Source organism: Acinonyx jubatus, chromosome F2, assembly GCF_027475565.1.
Source record: "Acinonyx jubatus isolate Ajub_Pintada_27869175 chromosome F2, VMU_Ajub_asm_v1.0, whole genome shotgun sequence".
Lineage (NCBI taxonomy): Eukaryota > Metazoa > Chordata > Mammalia > Carnivora > Felidae > Acinonyx > Acinonyx jubatus.
In genome coordinates this window covers 4,247,960-4,271,058 of record NC_069394.1, presented here as the reverse complement: position 1 = coordinate 4,271,058, position 23,099 = coordinate 4,247,960, and the positions used below count along the sequence as shown (strand labels likewise).

Below are 23,099 nucleotides of genomic sequence, written 5' to 3'. Positions count from 1 at the left end.
TCACAGCAATGACCACATGTCCTGCGATTTTCTTATTATCTCTTTATGCAGCCGCTGGACTATGAAACTCACAACAGGCGGTGGCAGTGTGAGTTTCCCTCTTAGACTGTCAGTTCCAAGCCTAATGCATGGCTCATATCAGGAGCTAAGATAATATCCACTGAACTAAAGAAAAGCTGAATATGTGTATGTAATAGAGATACTCCTTGGGACTTCTTAATATTCTTTTCTCCCTTCCGACTATGACCTTCACTCTTAGACTAGCATTTGCTTTTATGTGGGGAGAAAGATTACGCAGCATAACAGTAACCCTACGGTCAGACTGTTTTCCTGAGAAAGGGACATACAGATGTTTATGTGCCCTTCTTACCATTTCAGTAACTGGAGATGGAGTACTTAGCTCTTGAAAGTTCTTCTAGGGACGCCTGGGGGGCTCAGTCAGTCGAGCATGTGGCTCTTGATCTCAGGGTCATGAGTTCAAGCCCCACAATGGGTGTAGAAATGACTTAAATAAATAAATTTTTTAAAAAGTTCTTCCCAGCTTTCTTAAAATGTCATTGCCTTCCCACCATTCAGGCTTCTCTAGAAGGAGAAAGAACATGAGATAAGGTTTGTGTGAAATAAACCATCCTCCTCTCCATCCTGGGGCAGGGTATGAAGAAGAAAGCAAGAGGTTTTGTCTACGTTTATTTATTTATCCCCGTTTGACAAACTTGAAACCATACTGCAGTCACAGATACACCTTGGCTTTTGTCACCTGCCATGATCTCATGAGCATTTTCGTGCCACTAAGAATCTTGCAAACTGATTTCTTTATGGCTCTTTGGCCCCTCGTTACAAAGACACACTATCATTTATATATCGGGGATTCTGGTTTTTCATCTCTAAATGGGGAAAGGGATGGTGGAGATCACGTGTAAAAAGGGTCTTGCTCAGGGCTGGCCACAGAAGAGGTGTAATAAATGTGAGTGGCTTTCTCCCTCTTCTCCTTTCTCTGACACTCGTGGGTGCCCTTCAAAGGTCGGGCATTCTTCCAGAATGCATCCTAGAGTCTGAGGATCCCTGCCTTTAATATTCCAGAGATTATTTCAGCTCCTGAGTCTAAAAAAGACCCTCAAAGGGCTGTCTGCTGCGTGAGCTGGAACAGTGGCAGGTGCCTTATGCAGATGGTGCTGGGGACCCAACCATTTCCCTGTCCTCCCTCCATTCCCCCCACTTAATGATGTCCCTCACAGTTTTAATTCGGCCACAGTTTCAATTACATTTAATTGCTTTCATCAGGGGCAGCTAGGACAGAAGGTCAGATCCAGTTAACGTCAGTCCTAGACCAAGAACAATGCCTGCTTTTGCAGTATGTGAGTATATCAAATCAACACATTGTACAGCTTAAATTTACGTAGTGTTATATGTCAATCGTATCTCAATAAAGTTCAAAGAAGAAAAAGTAAAATGTTGGGTTTTTTTTAAAGAATAGCTCTTGACCTGAAACATAGGGATACTTACTACCAAGGTCTTCAAGGAGTGAAAACAAGGCAGGCAGGTGGGGTATGGCTATCTGCATTTGTTTCCACTTAGATCAATATGTATAGAGATAAATAGCCAAACAGGACTTTGTGGCCCTTAAAGCTAAAATTTCCTGAAATGAAAGTATCTCTCTCTCTGTCTCTCTCTGTCTCTCTCTGTCTCTCTGTCTCTCTCTCTCTCTCTCTCTCTCTCTCTATATATATATATATATATATATACATAAAATATGTAATGTAGTTAACAAAAACCAATGTTGAAAGGTATAAGGAAACATTTCCTTCATCGGTATCTAAATGTAAAATGGGACAGCTCTTTTTTGGTGGAAAATATCAAATGTTAAATGTACACTCTTTGACAAAAAACAAAGTCAATGTAGAGGCTGTGAGCTTATGTACTTAGAGATGTATGCGTGCATTTATCTAAAGAAATGTTTGAAGATATGAACAAATATTCATTCTGCAAACATTTTTGTATGTCTCTCTAACGTACACCTACACGTCTCTGTTCCAAATATACATTTATTTTTATCCCTCTCTCCTGACACCACTATGATGCTATTAAAAGGTAATTTTCATAAAAGTAGGAATCACAACTGTATACAGGTATAAAAAGAGCACATGTCAAAAGATTTTATTAAGTTCATTAGTTAATGAGGAAACCAATCAGATATTAAAATTTCTCAAGAGAAAAACCTCAAGAAGAAACACATATGGGGCACCTGGGTAGCTCAGTTGGTTAAGTGTCCAACTTTGGGTCAGGTCATGATCTTGTGGTTCATGGGTTTGAAACCCATGTCAGGCTCTGTGCTGACAGCTCAGAGCCTGGTGCCTGCTTCAGATTCTGTGTCTCCCTCTCTCTCTGTCCCTCCCTAGCTCACACTCTGTCAAAAATAAATAAACGTTAAAAAAAATAAAATAAAATAAAATAATCAGAAATCAGGAATGCTGGAATAAATTTGCTAACGGGTGCAAAACTGGTCACTATCCAACCAAAGGTGCTGTTTGAAATAAGCTCTTCCATTGTGTGCGGTGGGAAAATCCACTCTGTCACGGCCAGACAAAATCCAAACTGTATTTACATATGGAAATTTGTATTTACATATGGAAATTTACATTTACATATGGAAATTTACATTTACAGATGGAAATTTACATTTACAGATGGAAAAAATCACTGTCTTCACCCTCAGGTTTGTCTGTTATAACTTACAGAGTTGAAAAGTAAGCCAAGTAAAAACTCTGACGGGCTCAGACCCTATGCCATCAGATAACCCCAACAGGTTTGCTAGGTAACGCCCAGGTGTTCCACTGAAAGGATACCCCAGGGCCATTTTGTGCATTTCCATCCTTTATGATTTTTCCTAGCAGTGTAATTAAAAGAGCACCAGTTATGGAGGGAGAAGATAGGGTTTCTAGACCTGGATGCCCCATTTCATCTGTGTGAACTTGGAACAAATGGCATGGTTCTTTTCAGGATGTCGTGGAAGGAAAGTGTCATGGAAAGTCTCTTAGTCTTAGAGAATGGGTAAGAATTTGTGGGAGATGACGCCTGGGGGGCGTGTGGACTGGCCGTACCAGGAAGGCACATTGAAAGACACATGAGTTGAGGTCAAGGAACCAAGGATCTAATCCTGGTCTTCCTGACCTCAGAAAAAAATAGCATTATATTTGTCCCTCTCTTTTCTCACCTATGGAAACTTCTGACCTACATATGCCAAAGAGAAGCTCTGAGAATCACATGAGCTCATATTTGGGAAACGTATTTTTAGGTCTTCAAAGGACTGTGAATTTTTAAGCTGTACTGGGCTGGGTGCTTTACGTATATCATGTCAACGAGTCCTCCCCACAATTCCAGAAGGTAGATGCCACTGACCTCCTGTTCTCTGGGTCTTAGAACAATGGAAGTCTCCTGCCCAAATGATGGAATTTGAAGTGGGGTTTGGGAGCAAATGGCAAAGAAAGAATTCTTGAGCCGTATTTGGTGCTAAAAGGTGATTTTATCAAAGCATGGGGACAGGACATGGGGGCAGAAAGAGCTGCACTGGGGTTGTGAGGAGTGACTGATTATGTAGTTTTAGGTTTGGGAAGGTGGTGTAGAGATAAAGTTCATTTTTAAGGAATTTCTGGATGCTGAAAGCAGGATCTCACAGGACCCTGAATATTTAGCTATTGTCAAGATAAGGTTGCTTTTAGTTTTTAAGGAAGTGTAAACATTAAGGCATTAAGGCAGCCATAAAGGTTTTGGGGAGGGTTATAGACTGCAGGCCTTTGACATGTATCATTGAGCTGCAGGCTGTAAGGGAATTTAATTTAAACTACACTTTGCTTGACTTGGTTTCCCTCATCATTTTCCCCCTTAGCAACTTTGAGCCTTAAATCTTTTAAGGTTGCTGAAGGCAGAAGGTCTCATCTTCTGCAGATTCTTCCTGATGAAAAGGGGCATACAGATGGCCCTACCTGTGGGTCAAGGTTGGTCAGTTGAGAATTTAATAGGAGTTAGGAAAGGCTAAGGCAGCTGTATCTGGAGTTGATAACATATGGGAGTTTTCCTGAGCAGAAAATATCGTCTGTTGGCTTCAAGTTATGGCAGCAAAGGAGACTTGGCACCAGGTGGAGAGACATGAGAGAAAACAGCAAAACACGATTAAAATAACAAGAAGAAAAAGAAGCCCTTTGATGGTTGACAAAAATCATCCTTTCGTCCAGGAGTTTAACCAATTATTAAAGGAAAGAGAGGGATCATTTAAAGCATCAATTTGAGGATTTATCAGGTGGAAACCCAGAAATATTTTTGTGGTAATCTGGAATGTTATACACATAAAAGCACTTTGCTTTTATGAGAGCACAAGTTCCACCTCATGCAGCAGTGGAAACATCTGATGCCATTTAATTTGGTAGAACCATTTCATGTATTTGAGCTCTCTTAGTGTTTATTAATATAACGTTATTTTGAGAGTCATTTAGGGCCTTGATTGTGTAGTGGTGTTTAGCCATCATATAGACTCTGTTTTGCTTAGTAATCAGTCAGGTAATTAATAAGAGGCACTTTTATAGAAGCGAGAAAGAGAAAATATAGGTTAATAGTTAGAGTTCAATTATAAACTGAGTGTCTGCCAGTGAGATTTCTAGATGTCAGGCTTGAAGCACCCTCAGATGGAAGGGGAACGAGCAGCAGGAATCAGATGGGTTTTTCTGGTTTGTAATTTGAATGTCTGTGGTGATCCTTTTGAATGGCTCATAGAACAACAGGCACAAAGGTTATCTATGCTTGAGCTTTGTGACAATTTCTCTGAAGTTTACCTCAGGTTGTCTAGTTTAGGCAAACAACAAACATTTAAAGACAATCAGAACTAGAATTTAACATCCATAAAGATGTGTTATTGAAACATAATTTTTCTCTCTAATAACCCTCATTTCCAGAGATGGCCAAATCAAGACTCATTCATTTGTAGATTGAGTCCATTTTTAACAAACTTGGCCTAATTATTTACATGAGCTCAGCAAGAACAGTGATTGGTCATAGAGATCTTTTAAGATTTGCTTTGCTGGAACTTTATTATAAAGAATCTCTAGATTGAGCTTTTAGTAGCCTCTCTCCAGGTCAGAAGCCAAGCCAAGTACTTGCCATCAGACAGGCCTGCAATACCTGTAGATTTGGGTGAATTCTTCTTCTTGAGGTCCCCAAGACATCCTGAGGTTCCTGCACCTGCCCAGAAGTGACATTCTGTACTTACCTGGTAAGGCTGCTGGGAACCCTGTAAGTGAAGTATCAGGCCAACATTTCCAAGGGGCTTTATTGGCTCCATGTTTCAGAAAGTCAACCTTAGTTCCTTAGAGCTGTAGGGTCATATCTGAGTCTATACACGTCTCTTTCAAATATGACACTTTAGTCAAAGCCTCGGTAGAATAACCAGTATTTCCAATGGTGTCGTTACAAGAACAGATTCTTATTGAACTCATGCAAATAACTGTAATTGCCATGAAAGAAAGAATATTTACTGAGACCTTTTGAATTTCAGAGCGTTCCAGTAGAAAAGTTAAACACATCAGTTTGTTCACAAAGGAATATTTTATCACATTTCTATAAGTCATAGGTATCTTAAGAGAAAGTTTTCTTAATCTGAAAGAGCAAACATTAGAAAACCAGCACTATTTCCAACAAGAAATCTTCCCCTGTTTATTTAGTCCCATGTTACTAATTCTTGTTCAGTCTGAATGCAGGTTTTTAGTTCTGGAAATTTTTACCCATTTATTTTATGATCTTAAGCATGTCAATGCCTCTATTGGTCTTAAATGTCCTTGAAGATGAAACTTATTTTATAAATGAGAAGAGATTATAATGCAACTGACAAGAAAATTCAGTTATTTCTGCAACAACAAATACCTCAATAATCAGAATATCAAGTGATGATCTTATACCAAAACATACTAAAACTTTAGGGGTTTTATATGTATATTTGAGCAGTTATAGCATTTACCCAAGCAATATAACCTAAGGTTTACCATGATTTGTTCGACAAGCAATATACCAAATAAAAAGGCCCAATTGGTCAAAAAGACTTCATTTACAATTTAAATCCTGAGAAGTTTGTTAAAAACCTTAGAAAGTTATGAAGCACATGCCTAGGTAGGATTATAGATCATTATAAGACTTAAAACTTAGAAGTGCCTAGATGGCTCAGTTGGTTGAGTGTCCAACTTTGGGTCAGGATATGATCTCATGGTTTGTGGATTCGAGCCCTACGTCGGGCTCTGTGCTGACAGCTTGGAGCCTGGAGCCTGCTTTGGATTCTGTGTCTCCCTTCCTCTTTGCCCCTCCCCTGCTCACACTCTGTCTCTCAAAAATGAATAAACTTTAAAACAAAATCTTTTATAAAACTTAAAACTTAATTATTTATTGAACCAAGGTGGCAATAAGAGGTTTTAAAGGGAAATACGTGGTATTATATAGTTGTTAGCAAAACTTAGCTCCTTTATCATTGGGAAGTTTTACATAGTAACCAAAGACCTGATAAAAAAAAAAACCAAAACATAAAGCTTTGGTTTTCCTGGCAGACAAAAGAAAAAAAAAAAAGCAACAACTTCGTTTAAATTTTCTTATCAAGAGCAGATCAAGATCCAAGAAAACCTTGTCTTTGAACAGATAGAAAAGTAGAATTTTAATCTTGTACCAGTGTACTTTTAAAATCTATTCATTTCAACCTTAGTGTTGACTGCATATAAAGTTCCTTCCCAAAGACTTCCCTTTACAAACCTTCTACAACTTTTTTGCATTCAGATTTTAACCTAAGCCATTTTTCTCCAAACAACCAGTCTCATTTAGGACAAAATTGTTTTCTTTTGCTTTCAACAAAATGCATTCCCATTTCATAGATCTTTCTTACATATCTCCTGCTTTTGCAGTTACTTTCCTGTTTCCATCAGTCTTAATTCCATTTAGCAGAATTTTAACTCTTAGAAACCTTAGTCTCCAGTGAAAAGTAATTGTGAATTGTTACATCAGAATTCTTTAGAATTGAAATTTATAAATACATGTTGTAATTTAAAAAAATGTTTTTTTCATAGTATAATCTTTCAATAAAGCACAAGACATATTTACCAACAAAGCCATTTATCCTGTCTCTGCAATTACAAGCCAAAAACACAAAGCCTATGTTCAATAATCAATGTTTCAGCATCCTGTCCTATTGGGAAAAGACCTAGATGTCCAACGAATTTAATCCAATTTATTATCCAAGTGAAACTTTAAAATTTCAGGTTACCAAAGATTTTGAAAGCTATCTTAACAATTACTCATGAAAACTTTGAGACAGACAAAATTAACCATCATGTTCAGTCATCTTTTTGCTGACAGATTGCAACAGAGATAATACGAGCTTATTTGACCTTCAGTACACCTAATAGGAAGTTTCCTATTTAATGCTGATAATTCTAAAGACATGTCTATCTTAAACCAACAAACTTAAATTACTTTAAATACCAAATACATTCCACCAGTGTCTGCTTAAAAGTCAAGTAATTTGTTCACCATTGGCAATTTTTACCTGGGGCCCCAATGGGGAGATCTTAAGTGGGTGGTCCAAGGGAGTGCTCTTTGCTCCCTTAAAACGAGGGGAGGAGGGGGGGATGATGGTACCAGAGGCATTGAAGATGTAGGCTGCACCCAAAGTGGTACAGAAACAGGAGAAGGGGGAGGGGAAGGCAGAAGAGGTGAAGTGCAGCCAGGAAGGCTGGAGGTGGGTAAAAGCCCAGAGGACAGAGAAAGAGGTCTCCAAGTCTTAAAGCCTGTCAGCTCGGACAGATGAGAAAAACGCAGATTTGTTTTTTTTTTCCACTAAGTGAAAGTGGGCAGTCCATGTTGGGCCAGAGAAGACAGGGAAGTTTCCCCAAACAGAAGGAATTTCGGCAGCTGCTTGGGAATATTCCTCAGTCTCCATCAGGAGGTAGACTAACCAGAGACAATTGGCTCCAATTATCATAGTAATTAACCCAGGAAATGAATGAGGGAGAAGCCCCCCATACAGCTAGAGTAACCTGAGTCTATTAGGAAGGAGGAACAGTGAGAGAAAGTGTCAGAGTCCCCTTCATTAGCGATGACCTGTGTTTCCTCCAGCAACCTGGGTTTTTTTTTGAGGACACCTGTTTAAACACTCATCCAATATATTCAGGAAGGGGTTTATTAGTGGCCAAACACATTCTTCAAGAGGCCTTCATGTCTGGATCCTGATTTAGGGCCATGAAAGCCTGGACATAGGATACCTCAGTCCATTTGCCCTGTTTCTTGCAGAAGAGATCTGATAGATTGTATTAAAATTTAATGTTCCATTGTTCCTCATCTCCTAAGGAATATTGAGGCCAGGCAGTATTACAAAAGAAGAGGAATTATTTTTTCCCTTAGATCTTGCTATCTGAATGGATTCCAGTGGGTTAAAAAGCATCCCAAGGGAGAATCCTTGGAGGCTGAAGAAGGTCCCATATTGACAGAAAAGTAGAGAAGGTCCATTACCAAAAAATCCACCCCCCAACTCCCAGATGGCATCCCACACAGGATATGTCAGAGGTTCCTGGTATCAAAAGCCACTGGAGGCGTCCCTCAAACAAAATCGCTCTGATCACCACCAACTAGATGCTAAGGGCCCTGGAGAAGGGATGCTGGCATTCCTTCACTTCCCCATTGCATCCTGGGCTACAAATGGGTGCCTGGCATATGGACCGAAATACTGGGTCGGGCCCTGCCTTGAAAGCCGTGCCGTATAAGGCTTTGCTGTAAAAGGCCATGCCTCAGTTTACCTTGTCTTGAGGAGCATGTCATGAAGGTCATGCCTTAGTTGAAGGCTGTGCTGTTTTCAACCCATGGAAAGCACTAGAAAAGTTTTACAAGAGGGAATTACCTAATTTTGTAATTTAAGTAGTTAGTAGAGGACATTGACAGAAAACGTAAAGGTAGAAATTCATCATGATCCAAGCAACATTACAACACATTTAGTCTTTACGGCCAACTTCCTAGGAAATGGTCCTTGGTTGGGTTTTAATTCAATTGGATACTGGTTTCCGCTGGCTCCCAGTGGAGTTCTCATGGCCAGAAGTGACTAGACCAGGGGTGTGGAGGGAATCATATTGGACCAACGAGGAGGAAACTTCACACGGGAGTCTTTAAGATTGGCAGCCTTACTAGTCACTTAGGTGGCTGTCCTTAGCCCAAGACAGACAACTTATGTATAAGGACAGGAATAAAGAGAGGGCATCAAGTTTCTGGGTCTTATGACCATTCTGGCAAGGGTACTAACTTCCAACCAAGCGGCAGGCTTTCTCCTCCCTGTGGAGTAGCCATGGGTGAGAGGATTGCAGCCTGAGCAATCACATGAAAGTGTTCCAGTAAGACTGCAGTCCTCAAAAAGCCCCTGAAATGACAGTAAAGGAAGAAAAGAGAAAGGACTCACCAAGTTGGCACCAAGGCTCAGAGTCCAGATGAAAAGACTCAAAGCTCTGCGTTCAGGCGCCAGATAATGGAATTTGAAGTGGGGTTTGGGAGCAAATGGCAAAGAAAGAATTCTTGAGCCATATTTGGTGCAAAAAGGTGATTTTATCGAAGCATGGGGACAGGGTGTGGGGGCAGAAAGAGCTGCACTGGGGTTGTGAGGAGTGACTGATTATGTAGTTTTAGGTTTGGGAAGGTGGTGTAGAGATAAAGTTCATTTTTAAGGAATTTCTGGATGCTGAAAGCAGGATCTCACAGGACCCTGAATATTTAGCTATTGTCAAGATAAGGTTGCTTTTAGTTTTTAAGGAAGTGTAAACATTAAGGCATTAAGGCAGCCATAAAGGTTTTGGGGAGTGTTACAGGCTGCAGGCCTTTGACATCTATCATTGGGCTGCATGCAGGGTGTAAGGGAATTTAACTTAAACTACATTTTTCTTGCTCTTGCCTTGTTTTCCCTCATCACAAGGTCACACAGTCCCCAAGAATTAGAGTGTAGCAGTAAATCCTGGCAGACTCTTACTATTGCAGCTAAAATTAAACTAGAATGTTGAATAACGTACCACCAGCGACCTGGAGGGAGGTGTCCAGAGGTGGTGATCAGGCTCTATCCTCGGCTCTCTACCTTTCAAGATTTTTCATTCACTGATTCATTCACTCACTCGTTCACTTATTAACTCATTCAATCGTCCTCTACTATCGCTGTGCAATTCTAAGGATCTCCTGCGTAACCTACATGAGAGAAATTAAACCTCAAAACCTCTATGTAGATCCTATTAGCTTCATTTATCAGTGAGGACATTGAGGCATGAAAGTCCAAGCAGCTCTGTGACAGTCTGAGAGCCAGTATGTCACAAGCTGTGACTACAGTCCAGGACTCCTTCCAGACCATGACCTGTGGAGTCTGGATTCAAGCCCAGCCTCAGTGACCCCAAGCTCACACAGCCAGGCTCTCCCACTGCAGCACCTTTGTCCCCCTGCCCTGTGGTCTTCCTCGCCCCTGGCTCCACCCCAGGGTCGTCGCATCCCGTGTCTTACCCACTGGCTTATGGCCCATTCCCGTTGCACGTTGGGTCCACAAAATTACCAACCAAACTCAGCCTCTCACACAACTACCTCCCAGTCTCCCTAGATTTTCATCTTCCTTTCCAGCCTCAGGAAGTACTTCCCCAAATATGTCCCCTGCTCTCAACTGGAGTCAGAGACTCAGCGGCAGATTCTGCACTGAAATAACATGAGTTGGTCTCTTTGGGCTGTTTTTAACGTCCCTGACCGCCGTTTCCACCTCTATGAAGAGGAAGTAAGGAGGGTACCAGTCTCCTAGGGGGCTTTTGAGAATTAACCTAGTGAAAGGAAGGAATCCAGTGTGTTGTGGGGCTCCACATAAGCATCTGTTTCAAACTCGGCTTGACGGCTGTTGTCTTTATTGGGGCCACAGGCTGCCTCCTCGGCCTGGTGCACCTGCCCAGCCACCTCCACACTATCCTACATCGCTGCCAACCCCTGTTCATCTAAAACACTCAGGTGCTTATAGCGCCTAAAGCTTCCTTTAGCTAAGCACTGATCACCCTGCACTGTATGTCACTTAGTGTCGCTCTCGGTCTCTGACCTGAAAGCTCCACTGAGTTAAGTCTATCCACCTACATGCACCCTTGCAGGGGCTAACTACGTGTTTGTTAAGTGAACCCTCATGATAGCCACATCTCTCACACTTCCAAGAGATGGCCAAGCTGTGTAGTAATTTATGTGGACCTAACTGGGTCGTTCTTCCACAAGTACATTAAAAACTTGATTATCTTGGGGATTGGAAAGAGATTACATCTCCATTTTGAATGAACAGGAAGGCAAGTAGATCATTAGCATGATGCCTACGAAAATACAATCTATGACATTTAAAGGGCACTGGCAGGGTCCAGTCCTGACGTCAATGACTCCTGCAGGTGACATTATCAAGTTTGGAGGGTCACAGTGTCACGGAACTAAATGAAGCCTTGGAGGTGATTTCATTGAACCTACTTGTTCTATCCTGGATCACTTGAGGCCAAGGGGAGAGGAGACTTGGCCAAAAGAGCTTCAAAAGACTGTGCCTGGAGACTGGTTTCCTATGGCTGCCACCTAAAGGACAGGATTCAGCACTGTCCACAGCAACCTGAGCTCCAACTCAAAGCTCCTGCCCGTATATAGCCCACAGCTGACGTCTTCTGTGCTGCGAGGCTTCTAGGCTGAGTTATGCTCCTGCCAGCGATGGGCTTTCACCCATAACCAAGACACGTGTTGCCATGCGTGGTCGTGAAAGAACCAGTCGCTGTCCAGGCAGCTTCACTGGGTGTGGACACCTGGGAGTGTGTGTCTGGTTTCACCTGGACTCCTCTCCCTGTGCCTTTTTCATTTGCTAATTTTAGTCTGTCTCCTTTTCCTGTGATAAACTGTATCCATGACTCTAACAGCTTTTCTGAGTGCTGTGAGCCCTTCTAGTGAACCATTGAACATGACAGTGGTCTTGGGGACCCAGACACAGCCCTCACTCCATTTGCCAACATGTCACATGCCTGTTGAGGGGGCCCTATCAGGACAGAAGATGTGTGGTCTGGACCAGGTGTATTGACTGTGTCAGTTAGCCTTAAGCATATAATAACCCCAAAATTTGTGACCTAAAACCACTATTTATATAGTCATGATTCCATAGGTTTCATTGTGGGTGGGGCTCAGCCAGGCCATTCTTCTGTTCTCGATGGGGCTCACTCATGTGGTCAACGACCAAACAGCTAACAGCTCTACTGCAAGATTTAGCTGAGTGCCAGACAGGGCAATGAGGGAGCCTGGACCATGTGTCTCCCTTCATCCAGGAGGCTAATGCTGGCTGGTCACACGATGGTGGGATCTCCAGAGCCACAAGAGAGCACGCCCCAGCATGAAAGCACTTTTCAAACCTTCGCTTAGCTTACATCGTGGTCCTTAATATCGACTGACCAAAACAAGTCACACAATCAACCAACCCAGATCCAAGGGGCAGAGAGACAGAGTCTGGAATGTCACATTTCCAGGGCGTACATACAGGGAGGGGAAGACTTGGCAGCCATTTTCATAATCTGCCACACTAGGACACCAGTGAACTTCCAGAAGCCTGGCATCACAAAACAGTACAGTGACAGAGGGCAGGCTTTGGGCTGGTAACCTGCAGATTTCATCACTCCAGTCCCTGCCTGGTGCAAACTGGCTCCAGCATCTGGGTCAATAAAAAAGATAAATACCCCAATACTCACCACAGATCAGCAAACCACAGCTTATTGTTTGGTCTAAAAAAAAAAATCAATAGGGATGTTAAAATAAAAAACAAATGAAGACCAGCCTTGAAAATTCCTTGAGCAGACAAAACCACTTTAGTCATATAAGCAAAGCTTAATTTAGCTTATTTTGCAAGGCTAAGTTGACCTGGGTCATTTCTTAGTTATGTCTCCAGAAATCATAACCAAACTTACACTGTTTCCCAAGGTCGGGATGAGGTAATCACTGGCCAATTCCCTCTCATTTAGGAAAGTTCCAAAATCATAACCAATCACCATGAAGAATAGAGCGCGTGCTTTCTCACTAAGCTGCTTTATAAATTACACCCCGAGCCTCATTCTGTGTTTTGGTTTGCGTATTCCTGGTTTGCAAACTCTTTTGGTGGGTGCACAATAAACTTTTACTAGTAACTTCTTAGTTTTCCTTCTGTTACTTCTGAACTTTTGACAGGCACAATTATTCTAATACCATTAAACCCTATCAGAAGTGCCTAACAGTTAATGTTTTACAGAATCCCTTCCAGGGGTGCCTGGGTGGCCCAGCTGGTTAAGCCTCCAACTTCACCTCAGGTCATGATCTCCCGGTTCATGAGTTCAGTTCGAGCCCCACGTCGGGCTCTGTGCTGACAACTCCGAGCCTGGAGCCTGCTTCGGATTCTGTGTCTCCTTCACTCTCTGCCCCTCCCCTTCTCACACTCTGTCTGTCTCTCTCTCTCTCAAAGAATAAATAAACATTAAAAAAAATTAAAAAGAATACCTTTCAAATCTGTCATGCCCTTGTGTCCTCAGGATAACTTTATGAATTAGGCCCTCTTATGCCCATTTTTCAGATGAGGAGGTCAAGGCATAGAGAAGTGGTCTAAGTGTCCCCCACCCACCCAGGATCATACTCTGTGTCTGATTCCAACACCACTTCTTCAGTGCTCTGCTGGCCGCCTTCCTTTTGGTAAAACAGACGCTGCTCCCTTGTTACTGATGGGGAGGTAGAGGCTTACAGCACCTGGTAAATCCATGACGCCTCTGAGAGTCGCCGCCTCTGTACGTGGTTGCATTCATCAAGCCTTCGTTACTTGAGCTGGTCAGAAGCACAGGGTTTCTTTCAAGGGGTGCCAAGACATTACAAGTAAACCTTTGCATGTTTTTGCTCTTTTGTTTGGGTTTAAGTAGCATCCAAGGATGCATGGATCTGGGCACAGAAAATCTCATTTCCAGTAGGTGATTCAGAATATGTGCAAACAAGAGGAACAATCTCACAGTTTGGAGGAAAGAAAGAAAGAGACAAATACAACCAGTTGGTCTGAGGGTGTGATTGCCATACTCACAACACTGGCCTCTTCCGTGGCGGTGCTGGGCTCTGGGACCAGGGGGATGAACATTCCCACCCCAGTTTCTGCCTCAAAGGGCTGCCAGGTGGCCAGCAGGCCAGACATTTGTTCTGGGGTGAGAGGTGTGGTACAGGGGAGCCAACAGTGGGCTTGGGGTCTTTCAGAAGCGGTTGCACTGTGTTTGCATGTTAGCACATCAGGAACTTGGCCATCGCTACTGGTTTTCCACTCCTTCCCTGTATCAAACTGACCACCCACTCTGCCATGCCACATGCCACCATGGCCCACGAGCCTGGGAAGAGCCTTGCCCAGATGTGGACTTTGACCAGGGGACTGTGGGGCTGTGAAGATCCATCCATTTCAACATGAAGTGTTAGGAAGTGTCCTGTCTCCTTGTCTGCTTTGTTCCTTTCATGCCCTCTTCTCATGAAGCAGATGCAGCCTTGGGATGCTTCCGGCCTGGGGGCAGAGACGTTGGAGCAAAGCCAAACCCACCCTCAGCCCTGCGCTTAAGAAACAGAAATCTTGGCTGCTGGAAACCATGGAGGTTTCGAGGTCATTTATTAGGTAGACAGAAATGAACAAACAAAAGCTAATACCCCGATGTTTACAGCAGCACCATCAACAATAACCAAATTACACAAAGAGCCCAAATGTCTATCAACTGATGAATGGATAAAGAAGGTGTGGTTTATATATACAACGGAATGTTACTGGGCGATGAGAAAGAATGAAATCGTGCCATCTGCAACAACGTGGATAGAACTAGAGTGTATTCTACTAAGAGAAATAAGTCAGAGAAAGATAAATATCAAATGATTTCATTCATATGTAGAGTTTAAGAAATGTGACAGATGAGCATAGGGGAAGGGAAGGAAAAATCAGATAAAAATGGAGAGGGAAGCAAACCATAAGAGACTCTTAAGTACAGAGAACAAACTGAGGGTTGCTGCAGAAGAGGTGGGTGGAGAGGTGGGTTAAATGGGTGACGGACATTCAGGAGGGCACTTGTTGGGATGAGCACTGGGGGTTACAGGTCAATGATGAATCACTGGTTTCTACTCCTGAAGCCAACACTACTCTGTATGGTAACTAACTTGAATTTAAATAAATTTTTAAAAAGCTAATAAAGGCATTGTGGTCTGCTAGCCAGAAGACCCCTGTTCTGTGCTCCATGTCAAGATTTGTGTCTCCCTCAACCTGGTCCATCCAGAGGACTGGTCTGTTTCTAGGGCTGGGCTCCAGTTTGCCTGGCACTGGTGTCGATAGGGGATCCATTCCAGGCATTGGAGAGGCTGGGAGAGGCTCACGCAGCCCCACTAGTATGTTCTAGTCGGTGCTGGGGTGAGGGTGCTCTGAGGGTGCCTGATGGCACCCACTGTGAAGTGGACATCATACTCGGAGTCCTCAGCTCTCCTGGCCTCCAGAACATGGGGTTCCCACCCCCTGCTCTGAACCAAATGCCAAATGAAATGATGGGGACTGAAGGCAGGAGCCAGGAGCTGGAACAGGCTGCCAGCGTCCGTGATGGACGTCCCCCTGGTGCCTGTCCCTCAGCTCACAGGAGCAGCTACAGGCGGTTCCTTCTGACCAGCTGGTGGAGAAGGAAAGTGCCCAAGCTTGGTTTGTGGCTCAAACGGCTTAATATGTGGCTCCACACCAACAACGGATCACTCTGTAAATGTAAAATGATTAGACCATTTAGTTCTTGGGGTGGTTACAAAGATTTATTATGGTAACGTGTCAAGTCCTGCCACACAGAGAGACGTCCAGCAGATGCAAGATGTTGATCTTCTTCCCTCTGGGGTCAGTAGCATCATGGGCACAGCAAGGGAAAGCTGAAGGCAAGGAGCTCAGGCCACCTGCAGTCGCCTTCTGTCATCTACCCCTGGTCCCTGCTCTGTTACTAGCCCACTCCCTTCCCACGCCAGTCTTCTAATTGTGCAGCCCAGGGAACCCCAAGGGTGCCACGTGATCGGATACATCCACTCTCGGTGCACATCACCCTCTCAAAGCCCCTCCCAGTGGTCCCTCCGCCAGGCACTCTCTGGGGCTGACCAAAAGGATAATTCAGCAGCCATTTGGGCACCAATAGTGAAGCTTTGGCAAATGTGGGGAAGAGCTAAAATCTCTTTGACTTGAGTCTGTGTCCCGACCTCCCAGGAGGCCACACACACGTGCACACACCTGCTCACAGCATTCTGGAAGGGCAAAAGCAGAAAACAGATGAGCCGCTGCCCACAGGCAGAGTGGAAAAGTGGGAGTCATGGAGAGATCTGCTGGTCCCAAAGCTGACTTTTCTGCCTTAGGAGGGGCTGTTATAAAAGAATACCCTTCGGTGGCTTCAGCAACAAACACTTCTTTCCTTTTTTTTTAATGTTTATTTAATTGAGAGAGAGAGAGAGAGCATGAGTGGGGAAAGGGCAGAGAGAGAGGGAGACACAGAATCCGAAGCAGGCTCCAGGCTCTGAGCTGTCAGCACGGAGCCCGATGTGGGGCTCAAACTCGTGAACCGTGAGACTGTGACCTGAGGTGAAGTCGGATGCTTAACCCACTGAGCCACCCAGATGCCCCAACAAAAACTTATTTCTCATGGGTCTGGAGGTTTTGCAGATCAGGGTACCAGTAAGGTTGGGTTCTTGGTGAGGACACCTTCCCAGTTGATAGATGGCCACTGTCTTGCTATGTCCTCACATGGCAGAGGAGAGAGAGAAAGCTAGTTTCCTCCTTCTTTATGCCCTAGTCCCTCCCAAGGGCCCTCCACTCCAAATACCATTGCATTGAGGGTTAAGGTTTCAATATATGAATGTGGGGGTAGGGGGACAGAGCATGCTATCCATAACACCATCTTAACAGAACTCATTCTGATCCTCTAGCACAGAAGTCGAAACCCGGCAGCCTGAAGGTCAAACTGGCCTCCCAGATCATGTCCCATTTGTTCTGGGTGTCTAAGGATAAATTGATTTAGTGGCCAGTACTTAATAGTGAAAATATCTCTCATACGAATCCAGATTTCAAGTTCATCTTTAGAAGCGAGACTGTCTGGGAACACTTTGTACTTTCCCACTTGGCCACCATGGGCTGGGGCTGCTGTCTGCTGGAGAAGGGACATATGAGCCCCAATGGCCACAGCCCTTTGCCCTCCCAGCCCCAAGTGTTTGTCATTTGATACCTATAGCACCAGTAGTTAGGGTGGCTTCTCTCATATTTGGAACACAACCAACCTCTTTATCATTTGAATTTGTAACCTGCACTTGAAGACAACCCTCTCTTTTAATAGATGAGAAAACCAAGACCCGGAAATCAGAAGGGAGCTGGGACTCGTGCATGGCACACAGCATGGAAAACACAATTTCTACAAGTTCTTCTTTTCCTTCAAGCCCAGCTCCACGTCTGTGCGATGTCTCCAGCAACATTCCAGCATGCAAAATTCTCCCCGTCCTCTGAACTTTGAACCGCTGTGGTGATGAGGAAAGGCACAAAGATACAGAATGCCTTTGTCCTTTCTGTTCCTGTGCCCTTCTCTGTGTGGAATGGGTTTTGAAATGCTGTCCTGGTGAGGGGTCCAGGATGAACGTGCCCCCTGAGACAGTTCTGAGGCTGCTGATCTGATTCGGGCATTAGTGATTTGACAGCCATTCCCTGCCTAAGCTGGTGCCCCTGTCCCTCCTCTTTCCAGGACACTGAGTTCCTCTAGACTGAACCTGGCTCCCCAGAGGAATCCTGGGCAACAAATGTGGCAGTTAGACAGGAGTGTTTGCTAAGCCAACATTCATAGGAGGCCTGGGACTCCTCTTCATTGCAGAAGGTTAGAAAAATGGTTCTTTTTTACTCCTCTGCCAGGCCACTGGGGGAGAATTGGGAGAATTTATGCACAGACAATAAGCTCCCTATCAAAGGCGACTGATGCTCCCAGCTGTGAAGGCCTATTGTTGAATTCACCACTCTGGGCTCTGTTTATCCTTTCATTGTGATGTATAATCACTGTTCCTTAAGGAAGTCTGTGTATCTTAATCAGATTTGACTTTGCAAATCTTGCATTTTCCCCAAGGGAACATGCAAATGGTTGCCTTTGCTCGGTAGCAGATTAACCCCCATCTTGCTTCTTGCAAAAAGCCCAGGAAGTTGGCATGAAGACACTGAAACATTACCACAGAACTGCAGACAGAGTTAAGAAGCACAGAGACTCTGTCTCCCCCCTATGCAGCCCGTTCCCAGCACCCTAGCCTCAGTTGACCTACCTTCGGCATGCGTGTCTCCCCCAGGGATGGGGTGCCCACTCCTCTCCCTGGAAGACCATCCTCTTGCTGAACAAGTGCAGCTGCAGAGATGGTTGTTGTTTGTCAAGGACTAGGTGTTTGTGCCTGTTCTACCCTCGTCCTTCTCCTCTCCTCTGAAGGGCATGTCTGCCACACACTCTTCAGGATGGCCCTTCCTCTGTGCATAGAGACCTGCCCACTCCCAGTCCCCTCTCTGAGCAGCAACATAGCTTGTGACCTTGGGCAAGGCAATAAACCTCTCTGAGCTTCAATTTCTCCATCAGGAAAATTGGGATAATAATAATGCTCATCTGTGGAGTTTTGTGATGATTCACTTATATGACACATGTACAGGACCACCTGACTGGCTCAGTTAAGCCTTCAACTCTTGACTTCAGCCTAGGTCATGATCTCAGGGTTTGTGAGTTCAAGCCCCACGTTGGGCTCTATGCTGACAGTGCAGAGCCTGCTTGGGATTCTCTCTCTCTCTCTCTCTCTCTCTCTCTCTCTCTTTCTCTGCTCCCCCCCCCGCTTTCTCTCTCTCTCAAAAATAAATAAATAAACATTTTTACAAAAGATAACACATGTACAGTAGAGTATGTATAAGAGCTCCTGGCATATAATGACTTCTCTGTAAGTGGTAGCTAATGATGTCAACATCGTCCTCATCATTACCATTATCACCACCATGACTATCATCACCATCATTACCACCACCATCACCATGGTAACCGTCATCATCACTACCACCACCATCATCATCACCATCATCATCACCATTTTCTTATAAATGGTAATAAACAACCCTGGATCCCTCTACATTTTCTCATATGATTTGGCACATGAAACCTTTATTGTCCTGGTTGCCTCATAGTGACAATGTTCCTAAGATCAGTCATCAACTGACCCTTAGTTCCCCTGTCTTTAAGTGGGAAACTAATGTGTCATACCCCCTTGCACAGGGGCTGACCCACAGTAGAGGCCATAATAGCATCAGTCTCCCTGTGGATACGTGTTCTTGTGTAGGATGTTGCTTGTTTGGTTTTCTCTTCCTTTGGGAAGCTCAGGGCACTGTCATGAACACTGAGAAGGACCAACAGTTGCTCTTGGAACTTGCTGTATTTTCATTCTGTCTCTGTATAGTAACAGTGATGACATCAGGGCAGGTATGATTGCTCCCACTGAGGGTGCCAGGAATTGGGAGGTCAAGGCATGCACTGGTTATCTCAAGGTTTACTTTTGCAAAGCTCCACCTCCCATTCTCAGCCACTAGACAGCAGATTCTAGGGTGGCATCCTTTGCCACCCCTGTGGTTCCAGTCAGTTGCTTAGACTCAGGAGACTTGGTTTCAGACACTACATAAATTACAGACGTTTCCTGTCTGTCGGCCTCGGTTTTCTCGTCTTGTTAAAAGGGGGTCATAGCAGCACCTACATCATTGAGCTGTGAGTACTGAGTGAGACAATCCGTCGCAAGTGCAAGCACAGTGAGTCTCAGTAGCAAACAATAAACTGGACATTTTTCATCTTAAAATGGTTATTTTCCATCTTAACAACTCTCACATCACAGCTGTCATGAAGAGAGCTTTACAATTATGGTCCAGAGCCTGGCATGGACCAAGTGCTCAGGGACTGTTCCTGCTTATATCATCTTTACTAGGATTTTGCTCCAAGGCTCCAGCCTTCTGCCACTGCATCTGAGCTACCCACAGGTCATTGTACGTGTCCAGTCTAATGGGCAGAGTTGGCAGCTATATGGGCCATCCCTCACTCTGACATGCATCCAAAAAGTTTTCAAGCTGAGTTCCAGACACCAGCTCTGGACTGGCCACTCAGGGATCCATCCAGAGCCACATGCAGGCTGTCAGGCCTGGAAACCTTCTCACCTCCACCTGGCACTTCCGAGCTCCAAGGCCTGGGGGCTGAAGAGTGCTCAGGTGGTAGATAATTATCCCCTGTGCTGTTGCCCGCATTTAGATGAGACATTATTCAAATCCATCACCTCTTCAAAGAGCTTTGTCATCTTCCTGGGCCCCGGGACATGCAGCCACAGAGCCACCTACCTCCCTGGACAGCCTGGGAGTGGGCTGTCAGGAACACATACAGTCAGTGTGGTTTGTTTTCTGCGATGTTTCCACCACATAGTGATCTCTGCTCCTACCTAGCCTTCTTCCTGGGATCTCTAACCTTTGTGTTGGTTCCTTTCAAGGAAGGGACAATGGGAGGGAGGGAGGAAAGAGCAAGAGTGGAAAGAAGGAGAAGGTAGACAGGAAGGGGGCAAAAGGGAGGAAGAGAGGAAGAAAGAAGGAAGGAATTACCTGCATGTGTCCAGATTTTCTGCTTGCACCCCTTCCCTATGTACGTCCACAGTACATGGACAAGTGTGTAGTAGGGCCATGAATCCAGAGCAGTTGTGATAGGTCTTCCCTTCCTTTCCACAAAACATGTATCCTAGTCTCCAGGGACTGGGATGATCTGTGTCCTGTGGTTGCATGGGACTGTACCAGCTGAGCCTCCAGGGAGAAACTGCTGCCCAGCACCCAGCGCCAGGCAAGGCTCCAGCTCTCAGCCCCTCTGTTTGGTTTTCTGATGCATAAACACACCACCTTTGATTTTTCCATTCTATTATGGATGGACGTCTCCCCTGCTTCCAATTTTGTGCTGCTATGAATAAAGCTGCATGAACATTCTCACACATTTCTTCTTACACGAACATACTCATTTATTTTTCTTATGGTACACCTAGGAGTAATATTTTTAAATCATAGGGTTGGTACATAGTTAAATTTAATAGGTAATGCCATGGCGTTGTCCAAAATGATTTTACGAACTCACACTGCATCAGCAATGTATGAATGTTCCAGGTGTTTCAAATCCTCACCGACAACTGGCACTATCAGAATTTTTTCGAGTACATTTTAGATGATCTAGTTGGCATTGTAGTTTTAACTTACATTTACCTGAAAAATAATGGTGTTGGACATTTTGTGATCTTATCGGTCATTTGGAGACCCTGTTCTGTGAAATACTAATTCAAGTCTCTGCCTATTTTTCATTGCTGTCTTTCTTATTAATTGGTACCCATTATTTATGTGAAATACAAGCTTCCTGTCAGATACATGTACTATGAAAGTCTTCTCTTGACCTATGGCTTATCTTTTTCTCTCATTTAGAGATGTCTTTTGGTGAGCAGAAGTTCTTAATTTTAATTACACTATATATGTGTATACACTATATACATATTGTAATTCCCCTGATTTCGAATTCGAGAGACCACCAAGGAGCCGATACCAATGCAAACGCACGAGGGTTTATTTGCAAGCTCGAGCTTGGGCCCAAGTATACCCGACACAGCGGAGCAGGGACTTGGACCCCTAGGTTAAGAGGCGTAGCAGTTTTATAGGGGCCAGTGGCCAATGAGATTGTAACACACACAGAAAGTTGCATAGTCATGTCAGTCCACACGCAGGTGGCCAATTGAATTACAATTTACCCTATAGTAACTGTTTGAACTAGCTTATCACTCTGGTCAGAATTGGTGCGCAAGTTTGGCGGGCAAAAGGCGGGGTTTACATTCTTTGGTGGTTAGGGGTTCCGCATTCCTATATGAGCTGGTTTCCAGTAAGGGTGTGCTCAGCGGCTTGACTAGGGTGGGGGAGTGTCTTAAGCAATAAGTAGGTCATTGGGGGTTAAACATGAGATGGTGGGTGTAGCACAAAATGGAGTTATTCTTGCTCTGCTTGTCCAGGGGTAGGGCGTTTTTGTGAAATTCCTTGGGTCCCACAATATATATGCTTTATAGATACATATTTATAATTTTATTTTTGGTTAATGCCTTATTGCATCCTGCTCAAGAAACCCAAAAGTTATGAAGATATTGTCTCCTATTTTATTCTGAAAGCTTTAATGTTTTACATCTTACATGTAGGTTTATGATATATTTCAAATTATCTTCATGTATGGTGGGGGGTAAGAGTCCAGAGTTTCTATTTTCCATATGGATACCCAGTTGTTCCAGTATTATTTGCTGAAAGAAATAATTGTGTCCACCAAAATACTGGAGTGATTTTCTAGTAAGTCCTGGTTCTATCTCTAGACACTCCTTTCTTTTCCATTTGTATGTTTAATTATCCTTGTGCCAAGATCACACTGTCTTTACTACTATGGACTTAAAAGAAGCCTTTCAATAATGTAGAATAAGTCCCTCCACTGTATTGTCCTTCAAGCTTGTCTTGGTTTATAGTAAGTCCTTTGCATTTTCACATAACTTGTGATTTTGCCTGGTATTGCATTGAATCTCTAGGTCAACCTGGAGATTGACAACACTGAGTTTTCCAATTGTGACTACGGTATATCTCTCATCTATTTAGATCTTCTTTTAGTCTCTCTCTTGGATTTTGTTGTTAAAAATTGCACGGGTCCACTTGTCCCCTGCCCCAGCTTCTGGAATGGGAGGAGTCCCAGAAGGCACTACAGTAAGGAGAAACGTGAGGCCAGAAGGCAGGAGCTGTCCAGCCAACATGGCCCAAGGGAGAAATGGCTCCACCTGCAGAAGAGCCTGCCTGCACCGAATCCCTGCAACACTCATTCAGTAGTTGGCTGCGAGAGGCTCAAGGGAAATGTGGCCTCAGCACAAAGAAGTGGATTCAGAACACAGCCACCGGCAATGTCAGGAAGTGCCAGACCCAGGATTTGACCCGAGGAGCCAGGCTCCAAAGTCCATTCAATTCT

At 44.0% G+C, this 23,099-nt stretch overlaps 1 pseudogene; it reads left to right on the top strand.

The window, feature by feature from the left end:
- Positions 1–19,159, top strand: part of LOC106984401 (histone H1.4-like) — a 105,852-nt pseudogene extending 86,693 nt beyond the window's left edge.
- Positions 19,160–23,099: the final 3,940 nt, after the last annotated feature.